We start from the raw sequence: 17,016 nt of genomic DNA, 5'->3' as shown, positions 1-17,016 counted from the left end.
CAGGGCCCGAGCAAACCTGACAGGGCACGAAGGAGCCCGACAGGGCCCGAGCAAACCCGACAAGGCCCAACGGATCCCGACAGGGCCTGAGAAAACCTGACAGGGCCCGACGGAGCCCGACAGGGCACGAGCAAACCCGACAGGGCCTGACGGAGCCTGACAGGGTCCGAGCAAACCCGACAGGGCCCGAGCGAATCTGACAGGGGCCGACGGAGCCCGACAGGACGCGGGCAAACCCGACAGGTCCCGAGCAAACCCGACAGGGCCAGACAAGGCCCGACAGGGCCCGAGCAAACCTGACAGGGCCTGACGGAGCCCGACAGGGCTCGAGCAAACCCGATAGGGCCTGACGGAGCCTGACAGGGCCCGAGCAAACCTGACAGGGCCCGAGAGAACCTGACAGGGCCCGACGGAGCCCGACAGGGCGCGAGCAAACCCGACAGGAGCTGACAAGGCCCGATAGGGCCTGAGCAAACCCGACAAGACCCGCCAAAGCCTGATAGAGTCCGATGGAGCCCGACAGGGCCCGAGCAAACCCGACAGGGCCCGAGCAAACCTGACAGGGCTCGATGGAGCCCGACAGGGCCCGAGGAAACCCGACAGGGCGCGACGGAGCCTGACAGGGCCCGAGCAAACCCGACAGGGTTCGACGGAGCCCGACAGGGCCCGAGCAAACCCGACAGGGTCCGACGAAGCCTGACAGGGCTTCAGCAAACCCGACAGGGCCCGAGCAAATCCGACAGGGCCCGACGGAGCCCGACAGGGCCCGAGGAAACCAGACAGGGCCCGACAGAGCCCGACAGGGCCCGAGCAAACCCGACAGGGCCCAAGCAAACCTGACAGGGTTCGACAAAGCCTGACAGGGCTTGATGGAGCCCGACAGGGCTCGAGGAAACCCGACAGGGCCCGACGGAGCCTGACAGTGCCCGAGCAAACCCGAAAGGGCCCGACGAAGCCTGACACGGCTCGATGGAGCCCGACAGGGCCCGAGGAAACCCGACAGGGCCTGACGGAGCCCGACAGGGCCCGAGCAAACCCGAAAGGGCCCGACGAAGCCTGACAGGGCTCGATGGAGCCCGACAGGGCCCGAGGAAACCCGAAAGGGCCCGACGGAGCCCGATAAGGCCCGAGCAAACCCGACAGGGCTTGATAGAGCCCGACAGGGCTCGAGCAAACCCGACAGTGTCCAACGAAGCCTGACAGGGCTTCAGCAAACCCGACATGGCCCGAGCAAACCCGACAGGGCCCGACGGAGCCCAACAGAGCCCGAGGAAACCAGACAGGGCCCGACGGAGCCCGACAGGGCCCGAGCAAACCCGACAGGGCCCGACGGAGCCCGACAAGGCTCGAGCAAACCCGAAAGGGCCCGACGGAGCCTGACAGGGCTCGATGGAGCCCGACAGGGCCCGAGGAAACCCGACAGGGCCTGATTGAGCCCGACAGGGCCTGAGCAAACCCGACAGGACCCGCCAAAGCCTGATAGGGTCCGATGGAGCCCGACAGGGCCCGAGCAAACCCGACAGGGCCCGAGCAAACCTGACAGGGCTCGATGGAGCCCGACAGGGCCCGAGGAAACCCGACAGGGCCTGACGGAGCGCAACAGGGCCCGAGCAAACCCGAAAGGGCCCGACGAAGCCTGACAGAGCTCGATGGAGCCCGACAGGGCCCGAGGAAACCCGACAGGGCCCGACGGAGCCCGATAGGGCCCGAGCAAACCCGACAGGGCCCGATGGAGCCCGACAGGGCTCGAGCAAACCCGACAGGGTCCGACGAAGCCTGACAGGGCTTCAGCAAACCCGACATGGCCCGAGTAAACCTGACAGGGCTTGACGAAGCCCAACAGAGCCCGAGGAAACCAGACAGGGCCCGACGGAGCCCTACAGGGCCCGATCAAACCCGACAGGGCCCGACGGAGCCCGACAGGGCCCGAGCAAACCCGAAAGGGCCCGACAGAGCCTGACAGGGCTCGATGGAGCCAGACAGGGCCCGAGGAAACCCGACAGGGCCTGATTGAGCCCGATAGGGCCCGAGCAAACCCGACAGGGCCTGACGGAGCCTGACAGGGGCCGGGCAAACCCGACAGGGCACGCTGGAGCCCGACAGAGCCCGAGCAAACCCGACAGGGCCCGACAAGGCCCGACAGGGCCCGAGCAAACCTGACACGTCCTGACAAAGCCTGACAGGGCCCGACGGAGCCCGGCAGGGCCCGAGCAAAACCGAAAGAGCCCGACAAAGCCTGACAGGGCTCAGTGGAGTCCGACAGGGCCCGAGGAAACCCGACAGGGCCCGACGGAACCCGACAGGGCCTGAACAAACCCGACAGGGCCCGAGCAAACCCGACAGGGCCCGACGGAGCCTGACAAGGCCCGAGAAAACCTGACAGGGCTCGACGGAGCCCGACAGGGCCCGAGCACACTTGACAGGGTCCGACGAAGCCTGACAGGCCTTCAGAAAACCCGACAGGGCCCGAGCAAACCGACAGGGCCCAACAGAGCCTGACAGGGCCAGAGGAAACCCGACAGGGCCCGAAGGAGCCCGACAGGGCCTGAGCAAATCCGACAGGGCCCGACGGAGCCCGACAGGGCCCGAGCAAACCCGAAAGGGCCCGACGGAGCCCGATAGGGCCCGAGCAAACCCGACAGGGCCTGATGGAGCCTGACAGGGCCCGGGCAAACTCGACAGGGCACGCTGGAGCCCGACAGAGCCCAAGCAAACCCGACAGGGCCCGACAAGGCCCGACAGGGCCCGAGCAAACCTGACAGGACCTGACAAAGCCTGACAGGGCCCGACGGAGCCTGACAGGGCCTGAGCAAACTTGAAAGAGCCCGACGGAGCCTGACAGGGCTCGATAGAGTCCGACAGGGCCCGAGGAAACCCGACAGGGCCCGACGGAACCCGAGAGGGCCCGACGGAACCCGAGAGGGCCCGAGGGAATCCGACAGGGCCCGACGGAGCCTGACAGGGCCCGAGCAAACCCGACAGGGCCCGACAGAGCCCGACAGGACCCGAGCAAACCCGACAGGGCCCGAGCAAACCCGACAGGGTTCGACAAAGCCTGACAGGGCTCGATGGAGCCCGACAGGGCCCGAGGAAACCCGACAGGGCCCGACGGAGCCTGACAGGGCCCGAGCAAACCCGACAGGGCCCGAGCAAACCTGACAGGGCACGAAGGAGCCCGACAGGGCCCGAGCAAACCCGACAAGGCCCAACGGATCCCGACAGGGCCTGAGAAAACCTGACAGGGCCCGACGGAGCCCGACAGGGCACGAGCAAACCCGACAGGGCCTGAAAGAGCCTGACAGGGCCCGAGCAAACCCGACAGGGCCCGAGCGAATCTGACAGGGCCCGACGGAGCCCGACAGGACGCGGGCAAACCCGACAGGTCCCGAGCAAACCCGACAGGGCCAGACAAGGCCCGACAGGGCCCGAGCAAACCTGACAGGGCCTGACGGAGCCCGACAGGGCTCGAGCAAACCCGATAGGGCCTGACGGAGCCTGACAGGGCCCGAGCAAACCTGACAGGGCCCGAGAGAACCTGACAGGGCCCGACGGAGCCCGACAGGGCGCGAGCAAACCCGACAGGAGCTGACAAGGCCCGACAGGGCCTGAGCAAACCCGACAAGACCCGCCAAAGCCTGATAGAGTCCGATGGAGCCCGACAGGGCCCGAGCAAACCCGACAGGGCCCGAGCAAACCTGACAGGGCTCGATGGAGCCCGACAGGGCCCGAGGAAACCCGACAGGGCGCGACGGAGCCTGACAGGGCCCGAGCAAACCCGACAGGGTTCGACGGAGCCCGACAGGGCCCGAGCAAACCCGACAGGGTCCGACGAAGCCTGACAGGGCTTCAGCAAACCCGACAGGGCCCGAGCAAATCCGACAGGGCCCGACGGAGCCCGACAGGGCCCGAGGAAACCAGACAGGGCCCGACAGAGCCCGACAGGGCCCGAGCAAACCCGACAGGGCCCAAGCAAACCTGACAGGGTTCGACAAAGCCTGACAGGGCTTGATGGAGCCCGACAGGGCTCGAGGAAACCCGACAGGGCCCGACGGAGCCTGACAGTGCCCGAGCAAACCCGAAAGGGCCCGACGAAGCCTGACACGGCTCGATGGAGCCCGACAGGGCCCGAGGAAACCCGACAGGGCCTGACGGAGCCCGACAGGGCCCGAGCAAACCCGAAAGGGCCCGACGAAGCCTGACAGGGCTCGATGGAGCCCGACAGGGCCCGAGGAAACCCGAAAGGGCCCGACGGAGCCCGATAAGGCCCGAGCAAACCCGACAGGGCTTGATAGAGCCCGACAGGGCTCGAGCAAACCCGACAGTGTCCAACGAAGCCTGACAGGGCTTCAGCAAACCCGACATGGCCCGAGCAAACCCGACAGGGCCCGACGGAGCCCAACAGAGCCCGAGGACACCAGACAGGGCCCGACGGAGCCCGACAGGGCCCGAGCAAACCCGACAGGGCCCGACGGAGCCCGACAAGGCTCGAGCAAACCCGAAAGGGCCCGACGGAGCCTGACAGGGCTCGATGGAGCCCGACAGGGCCCGAGGAAACCCGACAGGGCCTGATTGAGCCCGATAGGGCCCGAGCAAACCCGACAGGGCCTGACGGAGCCTGACAGGGCCCGGGCAAACCCGACAGGGCACGCTGGAGCCCGACAGAGCCCGAGCAAACCCGACAGGGCCCGACAAGGCCCGACAGGGCCCGAGCAAACCTGACACGTCCTGACAAAGCCTGACAGGGCCTGACGGAGCCCGGCAGGGCCCGAGCAAACCCGAAAGAGCCCGACGGAGCCTGACAGGGCTCAGTGGAGTCCGACAGGGCCCGAGCAAACCCGACAGGGCCTGATGGAGCCTGACAGGGCCCGAGCAAACCCGACAGGGCCCGAGCGAATCTGACAGGGCCCGACGGAGCCCGACAGGACGCGGGCAAACCCGACAGGTCCCGAGCAAACCCGACAGGGCCAGACAAGGCCCGACAGGGCCCGAGCAAACCTGACAGGGCCTGACGGAGCCCGACAGGGCTCGAGCAAACCCGATAGGGCCTGACGGAGCCTGACAGGGCCCGAGCAAACCTGACAGGGCCCGAGAGAACCTGACAGGGCCCGACGGAGCCCGACAGGGCGCGAGCACACTTGACAGGGTCCGACGAAGCCTGACAGGCCTTCAGAAAACCCGACAGGGCCCGAGCAAACCGACAGGGCCCAACAGAGCCTGACAGGGCCAGAGGAAACCCGACAGGGCCCGAAGGAGCCCGACAGGGCCTGAGCAAATCCGACAGGGCCCGACGGAGCCCGACAGGGCCCGAGCAAACCCGAAAGGGCCCGACGGAGCCCGATAGGGCCCGAGCAAACCCGACAGGGCCTGATGGAGCCTGACAGGGCCCGGGCAAACTCGACAGGGCACGCTGGAGCCCGACAGAGCCCAAGCAAACCCGACAGGGCCCGACAAGGCCCGACAGGGCCCGAGCAAACCTGACAGGACCTGACAAAGCCTGACAGGGCCCGACGGAGCCTGACAGGGCCTGAGCAAACTTGAAAGAGCCCGACGGAGCCTGACAGGGCTCGATAGAGTCCGACAGGGCCCGAGGAAACCCGACAGGGCCCGACGGAACCCGAGAGGGCCCGACGGAACCCGAGAGGGCCCGAGGGAATCCGACAGGGCCCGACGTAGCCTGACAGGGCCCGAGCAAACCCGACAGGGCCCGACAGAGCCCGACAGGACCCGAGCAAACCCGACAGGGCCCGAGCAAACCTGACAGGGCACGAAGGAGCCCGACAGGGCCCGAGCAAACCCGACAAGGCCCAACGGATCCCGACAGGGCCTAAGAAAACCTGACAGGGCCCGACGGAGCCCGACAGGGCACGAGCAAACCCGACAGGGCCTAACAGAGCCTGACAGGGCCCGAGCAAACCCGACAGGGCCCGAGCGAATCTGACAGGGCCCGACGGAGCCCGACAGGGCGCGAGCAAACCTGACAGGGGCTGACAATGCCCGACAGGGCCTGAGCAAACCCGACAGGACCCGCCAAAGCCTGATAGGGTCCGATGGAGCCCGACAGGGCCCGAGCAAACCCGACAGGGCCCGAGCAAACCTGACAGGGCTCGATGGAGCCCGACAGGGCCCGAGGAAACCCGACAGGGCCTGACGGAGCGCAACAGGGCCCGAGCAAACCCGAAAGGGCCCGACGAAGCCTGACGGGGCTCGATGGAGCCCGACAGGGCCCGAGGAAACCCGACAGGGCCCGACGGAGCCCGATAGGGCCCGAGCAAACCCGACAGGGCCCGATGGAGCCCGACAGGGCTCGAGCAAACCCGACAGGGTCCGACGAAGCCTGACAGGGCTTCAGCAAACCCGACATGGCCCGAGCAAACCTGACAGGGCTTGACGAAGCCCAACAGAGCCCGAGGAAACCAGACAGGGCCCGACGGAGCCCTACAGGGCCCGATCAAACCCGACAGGGCCCGACGGAGCCCGACAGGGCCCGAGCAAACCCGAAAGGGCCCGACAGAGCCTGACAGGGCTCGATGGAGCCAGACAGGGCCCGAGGAAACCCGACAGGGCCTGATTGAGCCCGATAGGGCCCGAGCAAACCCGACAGGGCCTGACGGAGCCTGACAGGGGCCGGGCAAACCCGACAGGGCACGCTGGAGCCCGACAGAGCCCGAGCAAACCCGACAGGGCCCGACAAGGCCCGACAGGGCCCGAGCAAACCTGACACGTCCTGACAAAGCCTGACAGGGCCCGACGGAGCCCGGCAGGGCCCGAGCAAAACCGAAAGAGCCCGACAAAGCCTGACAGGGCTCAGTGGAGTCCGACAGGGCCCGAGGAAACCCGACAGGGCCCGACGGAACCCGACAGGGCCTGAACAAACCCGACAGGGCCCGAGCAAACCCGACAGGGCCCGACGGAGCCTGACAAGGCCCGAGAAAACCTGACAGGGCTCGACGGAGCCCGACAGGGCCCGAGCACACTTGACAGGGTCCGACGAAGCCTGACAGGCCTTCAGAAAACCCGACAGGGCCCGAGCAAACCGACAGGGCCCAACAGAGCCTGACAGGGCCAGAGGAAACCCGACAGGGCCCGAAGGAGCCCGACAGGGCCTGAGCAAATCCGACAGGGCCCGACGGAGCCCGACAGGGCCCGAGCAAACCCAAAAGGGCCCGACGGAGCCCGATAGGGCCCGAGCAAACCCGACAGGGCCTGATGGAGCCTGACAGGGCCCGGGCAAACTCGACAGGGCACGCTGGAGCCCGACAGAGCCCAAGCAAACCCGACAGGGCCCGACAAGGCCCGACAGGGCCCGAGCAAACCTGACAGGACCTGACAAAGCCTGACAGGGCCCGACGGAGCCTGACAGGGCCTGAGCAAACTTGAAAGAGCCCGACGGAGCCTGACAGGGCTCGATAGAGTCCGACAGGGCCCGAGGAAACCCGACAGGGCCCGACGGAACCCGAGAGGGCCCGACGGAACCCGAGAGGGCCCGAGGGAATCCGACAGGGCCCGACGGAGCCTGACAGGGCCTGAGCAAACTTGAAAGAGCCCGACGGAGCCTGACAGGGCTCGATAGAGTCCGACAGGGCCCGAGGAAACCCGACAGGGCCCGACGGAACCCGAGAGGGCCCGACGGAACCCGAGAGGGCCCGAGGGAATCCGACAGGGCCCGACGGAGCCTGACAGGGCCCGAGCAAACCCGACAGGGCCCGACAGAGCCCGACAGGACCCGAGCAAACCCGACAGGGCCCGAGCAAACCCGACAGGGTTCGACAAAGCCTGACAGGGCTCGATGGAGCCCGACAGGGCCCGAGGAAACCCGACAGGGCCCGACGGAGCCTGACAGGGCCCGAGCAAACCCGACAGGGCCCGAGCAAACCTGACAGGGCACGAAGGAGCCCGACAGGGCCCGAGCAAACCCGACAAGGCCCAACGGATCCCGACAGGGCCTGAGAAAACCTGACAGGGCCCGACGGAGCCCGACAGGGCACGAGCAAACCCGACAGGGCCTGACGGAGCCTGACAGGGTCCGAGCAAACCCGACAGGGCCCGAGCGAATCTGACAGGGGCCGACGGAGCCCGACAGGACGCGGGCAAACCCGACAGGTCCCGAGCAAACCCGACAGGGCCAGACAAGGCCCGACAGGGCCCGAGCAAACCTGACAGGGCCTGACGGAGCCCGACAGGGCTCGAGCAAACCCGATAGGGCCTGACGGAGCCTGACAGGGCCCGAGCAAACCTGACAGGGCTCGATGGAGCCCGACAGGGCCCGAGGAAACCCGACAGGGCGCGACGGAGCCTGACAGGGCCCGAGCAAACCCGACAGGGTTCGACGGAGCCCGACAGGGCCCGAGCAAACCCGACAGGGTCCGACGAAGCCTGACAGGGCTTCAGCAAACCCGACAGGGCCCGAGCAAATCCGACAGGGCCCGACGGAGCCCGACAGGGCCCGAGGAAACCAGACAGGGCCCGACAGAGCCCGACAGGGCCCGAGCAAACCCGACAGGGCCCAAGCAAACCTGACAGGGTTCGACAAAGCCTGACAGGGCTTGATGGAGCCCGACAGGGCTCGAGGAAACCCGACAGGGCCCGACGGAGCCTGACAGTGCCCGAGCAAACCCGAAAGGGCCCGACGAAGCCTGACACGGCTCGATGGAGCCCGACAGGGCCCGAGGAAACCCGACAGGGCCTGACGGAGCCCGACAGGGCCCGAGCAAACCCGAAAGGGCCCGACGAAGCCTGACAGGGCTCGATGGAGCCCGACAGGGCCCGAGGAAACCCGAAAGGGCCCGACGGAGCCCGATAAGGCCCGAGCAAACCCGACAGGGCTTGATAGAGCCCGACAGGGCTCGAGCAAACCCGACAGTGTCCAACGAAGCCTGACAGGGCTTCAGCAAACCCGACATGGCCCGAGCAAACCCGACAGGGCCCGACGGAGCCCAACAGAGCCCGAGGACACCAGACAGGGCCCGACGGAGCCCGACAGGGCCCGAGCAAACCCGACAGGGCCCGACGGAGCCCGACAAGGCTCGAGCAAACCCGAAAGGGCCCGACGGAGCCTGACAGGGCTCGATGGAGCCCGACAGGGCCCGAGGAAACCCGACAGGGCCTGATTGAGCCCGATAGGGCCCGAGCAAACCCGACAGGGCCTGACGGAGCCTGACAGGGCCCGGGCAAACCCGACAGGGCACGCTGGAGCCCGACAGAGCCCGAGCAAACCCGACAGGGCCCGACAAGGCCCGACAGGGCCCGAGCAAACCTGACACGTCCTGACAAAGCCTGACAGGGCCTGACGGAGCCCGGCAGGGCCCGAGCAAACCCGAAAGAGCCCGACGGAGCCTGACAGGGCTCAGTGGAGTCCGACAGGGCCCGAGCAAACCCGACAGGGCCTGATGGAGCCTGACAGGGCCCGAGCAAACCCGACAGGGCCCGAGCGAATCTGACAGGGCCCGACGGAGCCCGACAGGACGCGGGCAAACCCGACAGGTCCCGAGCAAACCCGACAGGGCCAGACAAGGCCCGACAGGGCCCGAGCAAACCTGACAGGGCCTGACGGAGCCCGACAGGGCTCGAGCAAACCCGATAGGGCCTGACGGAGCCTGACAGGGCCCGAGCAAACCTGACAGGGCCCGAGAGAACCTGACAGGGCCCGACGGAGCCCGACAGGGCGCGAGCACACTTGACAGGGTCCGACGAAGCCTGACAGGCCTTCAGAAAACCCGACAGGGCCCGAGCAAACCGACAGGGCCCAACAGAGCCTGACAGGGCCAGAGGAAACCCGACAGGGCCCGAAGGAGCCCGACAGGGCCTGAGCAAATCCGACAGGGCCCGACGGAGCCCGACAGGGCCCGAGCAAACCCGAAAGGGCCCGACGGAGCCCGATAGGGCCCGAGCAAACCCGACAGGGCCTGATGGAGCCTGACAGGGCCCGGGCAAACTCGACAGGGCACGCTGGAGCCCGACAGAGCCCAAGCAAACCCGACAGGGCCCGACAAGGCCCGACAGGGCCCGAGCAAACCTGACAGGACCTGACAAAGCCTGACAGGGCCCGACGGAGCCTGACAGGGCCTGAGCAAACTTGAAAGAGCCCGACGGAGCCTGACAGGGCTCGATAGAGTCCGACAGGGCCCGAGGAAACCCGACAGGGCCCGACGGAACCCGAGAGGGCCCGACGGAACCCGAGAGGGCCCGAGGGAATCCGACAGGGCCCGACGTAGCCTGACAGGGCCCGAGCAAACCCGACAGGGCCCGACAGAGCCCGACAGGACCCGAGCAAACCCGACAGGGCCCGAGCAAACCTGACAGGGCACGAAGGAGCCCGACAGGGCCCGAGCAAACCCGACAAGGCCCAACGGATCCCGACAGGGCCTAAGAAAACCTGACAGGGCCCGACGGAGCCCGACAGGGCACGAGCAAACCCGACAGGGCCTAACAGAGCCTGACAGGGCCCGAGCAAACCCGACAGGGCCCGAGCGAATCTGACAGGGCCCGACGGAGCCCGACAGGGCGCGAGCAAACCTGACAGGGGCTGACAATGCCCGACAGGGCCTGAGCAAACCCGACAGGACCCGCCAAAGCCTGATAGGGTCCGATGGAGCCCGACAGGGCCCGAGCAAACCCGACAGGGCCCGAGCAAACCTGACAGGGCTCGATGGAGCCCGACAGGGCCCGAGGAAACCCGACAGGGCCTGACGGAGCGCAACAGGGCCCGAGCAAACCCGAAAGGGCCCGACGAAGCCTGACAGGGCTCGATGGAGCCCGACAGGGCCCGAGGAAACCCGACAGGGCCCGACGGAGCCCGATAGGGCCCGAGCAAACCCGACAGGGCCCGATGGAGCCCGACAGGGCTCGAGCAAACCCGACAGGGTCCGACGAAGCCTGACAGGGCTTCAGCAAACCCGACATGGCCCGAGCAAACCTGACAGGGCTTGACGAAGCCCAACAGAGCCCGAGGAAACCAGACAGGGCCCGACGGAGCCCTACAGGGCCCGATCAAACCCGACAGGGCCCGACGGAGCCCGACAGGGCCCGAGCAAACCCGAAAGGGCCCGACAGAGCCTGACAGGGCTCGATGGAGCCAGACAGGGCCCGAGGAAACCCGACAGGGCCTGATTGAGCCCGATAGGGCCCGAGCAAACCCGACAGGGCCTGACGGAGCCTGACAGGGGCCGGGCAAACCCGACAGGGCACGCTGGAGCCCGACAGAGCCCGAGCAAACCCGACAGGGCCCGACAAGGCCCGACAGGGCCCGAGCAAACCTGACACGTCCTGACAAAGCCTGACAGGGCCCGACGGAGCCCGGCAGGGCCCGAGCAAAACCGAAAGAGCCCGACAAAGCCTGACAGGGCTCAGTGGAGTCCGACAGGGCCCGAGGAAACCCGACAGGGCCCGACGGAACCCGACAGGGCCTGAACAAACCCGACAGGGCCCGAGCAAACCCGACAGGGCCCGACGGAGCCTGACAAGGCCCGAGAAAACCTGACAGGGCTCGACGGAGCCCGACAGGGCCCGAGCACACTTGACAGGGTCCGACGAAGCCTGACAGGCCTTCAGAAAACCCGACAGGGCCCGAGCAAACCGACAGGGCCCAACAGAGCCTGACAGGGCCAGAGGAAACCCGACAGGGCCCGAAGGAGCCCGACAGGGCCTGAGCAAATCCGACAGGGCCCGACGGAGCCCGACAGGGCCCGAGCAAACCCAAAAGGGCCCGACGGAGCCCGATAGGGCCCGAGCAAACCCGACAGGGCCTGATGGAGCCTGACAGGGCCCGGGCAAACTCGACAGGGCACGCTGGAGCCCGACAGAGCCCAAGCAAACCCGACAGGGCCCGACAAGGCCCGACAGGGCCCGAGCAAACCTGACAGGACCTGACAAAGCCTGACAGGGCCCGACGGAGCCTGACAGGGCCTGAGCAAACTTGAAAGAGCCCGACGGAGCCTGACAGGGCTCGATAGAGTCCGACAGGGCCCGAGGAAACCCGACAGGGCCCGACGGAACCCGAGAGGGCCCGACGGAACCCGAGAGGGCCCGAGGGAATCCGACAGGGCCCGACGTAGCCTGACAGGGCCCGAGCAAACCCGACAGGGCCCGACAGAGCCCGACAGGACCCGAGCAAACCCGACAGGGCCCGAGCAAACCTGACAGGGCACGAAGGAGCCCGACAGGGCCCGAGCAAACCCGACAAGGCCCAACGGATCCCGACAGGGCCTAAGAAAACCTGACAGGGCCTGACGGAGCCCGACAGGGCACGAGCAAACCCGACAGGGCCTGACAGAGCCTGACAGGGCCCGAGCAAACCCGACAGGGCCCGAGCGAATCTGACAGGGCCCGACGGAGCCCGACAGGGCGCGAGCAAACCTGACAGGGGCTGACAATGCCCGACAGGGCCTGAGCAAACCTGACAGGACCCGCCAAAGCCTGATAGGGTCCGATGGAGCCCGACAGGGCCCGAGCAAACCCGACAGGGCCCGAGCAAACCTGACAGGGCTCGATGGAGCCCGACAGGGCCCGAGGAAACCCGACAGGGCCTGACGGAGCGCAACAGGGCCCGAGCAAACCCGAAAGGGCCCGACGAAGCCTGACAGGGCTCGATGGAGCCCGACAGGGCCCGAGGAAACCCGACAGGGCCCGACGGAGCCCGATAGGGCCCGAGCAAACCCGACAGGGCCCGATGGAGCCCGACAGGGCTCGAGCAAACCCGACAGGGTCCGACGAAGCCTGACAGGGCTTCAGCAAACCCGACATGGCCCGAGCAAACCTGACAGGGCTTGACGAAGCCCAACAGAGCCCGAGGAAACCAGACAGGGCCCGACGGAGCCCTACAGGGCCCGATCAAACCCGACAGGGCCCGACGGAGCCCGACAGGGCCCGAGCAAACCCGAAAGGGCCCGACAGAGCCTGACAGGGCTCGATGGAGCCAGACAGGGCCCGAGGAAACCCGACAGGGCCTGATTGAGCCCGATAGGGCCCGAGCAAACCCGACAGGGCCTGACGGAGCCTGACAGGGGCCGGGCAAACCCGACAGGGCACGCTGGAGCCCCACAGAGCCCGAGCAAACCCGACAGGGCCCGACAAGGCCCGACAGGGCCCGAGCAAACCTGACACGTCCTGACAAAGCCTGACAGGGCCTGACGGAGCCCGGCAGGGCCCGAGCAAAACCGAAAGAGCCCGACAAAGCCTGACAGGGCTCAGTGGAGTCCGACAGGGCCCGAGGAAACCCGACAGGGCCCGACGGAACCCGACAGGGCCTGAACAAACCCGACAGGGCCCGAGCAAACCCGACAGGGCCCGACGGAGCCTGACAAGGCCCGAGAAAACCTGACAGGGCTCGACGGAGCCCGACAGGGCCCGAGCACACTTGACAGGGTCCGACGAAGCCTGACAGGCCTTCAGAAAACCCGACAGGGCCCGAGCAAACCGACAGGGCCCAACAGAGCCTGACAGGGCCAGAGGAAACCCGACAGGGCCCGAAGGAGCCCGACAGGGCCTGAGCAAATCCGACAGGGCCCGACGGAGCCCGACAGGGCCCGAGCAAACCCGAAAGGGCCCGACGGAGCCCGATAGGGCCCGAGCAAACCCGACAGGGCCTGATGGAGCCTGACAGGGCCCGGGCAAACTCGACAGGGCACGCTGGAGCCCGACAGAGCCCAAGCAAACCCGACAGGGCCCGACAAGGCCCGACAGGGCCCGAGCAAACCTGACAGGACCTGACAAAGCCTGACAGGGCCCGACGGAGCCTGACAGGGCCTGAGCAAACTTGAAAGAGCCCGACGGAGCCTGACAGGGCTCGATAGAGTCCGACAGGGCCCGAGGAAACCCGACAGGGCCCGACGGAACCCGAGAGGGCCCGACGGAACCCGAGAGGGCCCGAGGGAATCCGACAGGGCCCGACGTAGCCTGACAGGGCCCGAGCAAACCCGACAGGGCCCGACAGAGCCCGACAGGACCCGAGCAAACCCGACAGGGCCCGAGCAAACCTGACAGGGCACGAAGGAGCCCGACAGGGCCCGAGCAAACCCGACAAGGCCCAACGGATCCCGACAGGGCCTAAGAAAACCTGACAGGGCCCGACGGAGCCCGACAGGGCACGAGCAAACCCGACAGGGCCTGACAGAGCCTGACAGGGCCCGAGCAAACCCGACAGGGCCCGAGCGAATCTGACAGGGCCCGACGGAGCCCGACAGGGCGCGAGCAAACCTGACAGGGGCTGACAATGCCCGACAGGGCCTGAGCAAACCCGACAGGACCCGCCAAAGCCTGATAGGGTCCGATGGAGCCCGACAGGGCCCGAGCAAACCCGACAGGGCCCGAGCAAACCTGACAGGGCTCGATGGAGCCCGACAGGGCCCGAGGAAACCCGACAGGGCCTGACGGAGCGCAACAAGGCCCGAGCAAACCCGAAAGGGCCCGACGAAGCCTGACAGGGCTCGATGGAGCCCGACAGGGCCCGAGGAAACCTGACAGGGCCCGACGGAGCCCGATAGGGCCCGAGCAAACCCGACAGGGCCCGATGGAGCCCGACAGGGCTCGAGCAAACCCGACAGGGTCCGACGAAGCCTGACAGGGCTTCAGCAAACCCGACATGGCCCGAGCAAACCTGACAGGGCTTGACGAAGGCCAACAGAGCCCGAGGAAACCAGACAGGGCCCGACGGAGCCCTACAGGGCCCGATCAAACCCGACAGGGCCCGACGGAGCCCGACAGGGCCCGAGCAAACCCGAAAGGGCCCGACAGAGCCTGACAGGGCTCGATGGAGCCAGACAGGGCCCGAGGAAACCCGACAGGGCCTGATTGAGCCCGATAGGGCCCGAGCAAACCCGACAGGGCCTGACGGAGCCTGACAGGGGCCGGGCAAACCCGACAGGGCACGCTGGAGCCCCACAGAGCCCGAGCAAACCCGACAGGGCCCGACAAGGCCCGACAGGGCCCGAGCAAACCTGACACGTCCTGACAAAGCCTGACAGGGCCCGACGGAGCCCGGCAGGGCCCGAGCAAAACCGAAAGAGCCCGACAAAGCCTGACAGGGCTCAGTGGAGTCCGACAGGGCCCGAGGAAACCCGACAGGGCCCGACGGAACCCGACAGGGCCTGAACAAACCCGACAGGGCCCGAGCAAACCCGACAGGGCCCGACGGAGCCTGACAAGGCCCGAGAAAACCTGACAGGGCTCGACGGAGCCCGACAGGGCCCGAGCACACTTGACAGGGTCCGACGAAGCCTGACAGGCCTTCAGAAAACCCGACAGGGCCCGAGCAAACCGACAGGGCCCAACAGAGCCTGACAGGGCCAGAGGAAACCCGACAGGGCCCGAAGGAGCCCGACAGGGCCTGAGCAAATCCGACAGGGCCCGACGGAGCCCGACAGGGCCCGAGCAAACCCGAAAGGGCCCGACGGAGCCCGATAGGGCCCGAGCAAACCCGACAGGGCCTGATGGAGCCTGACAGGGCCCGGGCAAACTCGACAGGGCACGCTGGAGCCCGACAGAGCCCAAGCAAACCCGACAGGGCCCGACAAGGCCCGACAGGGCCCGAGCAAACCTGACAGGACCTGACAAAGCCTGACAGGGCCCGACGGAGCCTGACAGGGCCTGAGCAAACTTGAAAGAGCCCGACGGAGCCTGACAGGGCTCGATAGAGTCCGACAGGGCCCGAGGAAACCCGACAGGGCCCGACGGAACCCGAGAGGGCCCGACGGAACCCGAGAGGGCCCGAGGGAATCCGACAGGGCCCGACGGAGCCTGACAGGGCCCGAGCAAACCCGACAGGGCCCGACAGAGCCCGACAGGACCCGAGCAAACCCGACAGGGCCCGAGCAAACCCGACAGGGTTCGACAAAGCCTGACAGGGCTCGATGGAGCCCGACAGGGCCCGAGGAAACCCGACAGGGCCCGACGGAGCCTGACAGGGCCCGAGCAAACCCGACAGGGCCCGAGCAAACCTGACAGGGCACGAAGGAGCCCGACAGGGCCCGAGCAAACCCGACAAGGCCCAACGGATCCCGACAGGGCCTGAGAAAACCTGACAGGGCCCGACGGAGCCCGACAGGGCACGAGCAAACCCGACAGGGCCTGACAGAGCCTGACAGGGCCCGAGCAAACCCGACAGGGCCCGAGCGAATCTGACAGGGCCCGACGGAGCCCGACAGGACGCGGGCAAACCCGACAGGTCCCGAGCAAACCCGACAGGGCCAGACAAGGCCCGACAGGGCCCGAGCAAACCTGACAGGGCCTGACGGAGCCCGACAGGGCTCGAGCAAACCCGATAGGGCCTGACGGAGCCTGACAGGGCCCGAGCAAACCTGACAGGGCCCGAGAGAACCTGACAGGGCCCGACGGAGCCCGACAGGGCGCGAGCAAACCCGACAGGAGCTGACAAGGCCCGACAGGGCCTGAGCAAACCCGACAAGACCCGCCAAAGCCTGATAGAGTCCGATGGAGCCCGACAGGGCCCGAGCAAACCCGACAGGGCCCGAGCAAACCTGACAGGGCTCGATGGAGCCCGACAGGGCCCGAGGAAACCCGACAGGGCGCGACGGAGCCTGACAGGGCCCGAGCAAACCCGACAGGGTTCGACGGAGCCCGACAGGGCCCGAGCAAACCCGACAGGGTCCGACGAAGCCTGACAGGGCTTCAGCAAACCCGACAGGGCCCGAGCAAATCCGACAGGGCCCGACGGAGCCCGACAGGGCCCGAGGAAACCAGACAGGGCCCGACAGAGCCCGACAGGGCCCGAGCAAACCCGACAGGGCCCAAGCAAACCTGACAGGGTTCGACAAAGCCTGACAGGGCTTGATGGAGCCCGACAGGGCCCGAGGAAACCCGACAGGGCCCGACGGAGCCTGACAGAGCCCGAGCAAACTCGAAAGGGCCCGACGAAGCCTGACACGGCTCGATGGAGCCCGACAGGGCCCGAGGAAACCCGACAGGGCCTGACGGAGCCCGACAGGGCCCGAGCAAACCCGAAAGGGCCCGACGAAGCCTGACAGGGCTCGATGGAGCCCGACAGGGCCCGAGGAAACCCGAAAG

This window comes from Patagioenas fasciata, chromosome 22, assembly GCF_037038585.1.
Source record: "Patagioenas fasciata isolate bPatFas1 chromosome 22, bPatFas1.hap1, whole genome shotgun sequence".
NCBI classification, from domain to species: Eukaryota; Metazoa; Chordata; class Aves; order Columbiformes; family Columbidae; genus Patagioenas; species Patagioenas fasciata.
This window is presented reverse-complemented; position numbering follows the sequence as displayed.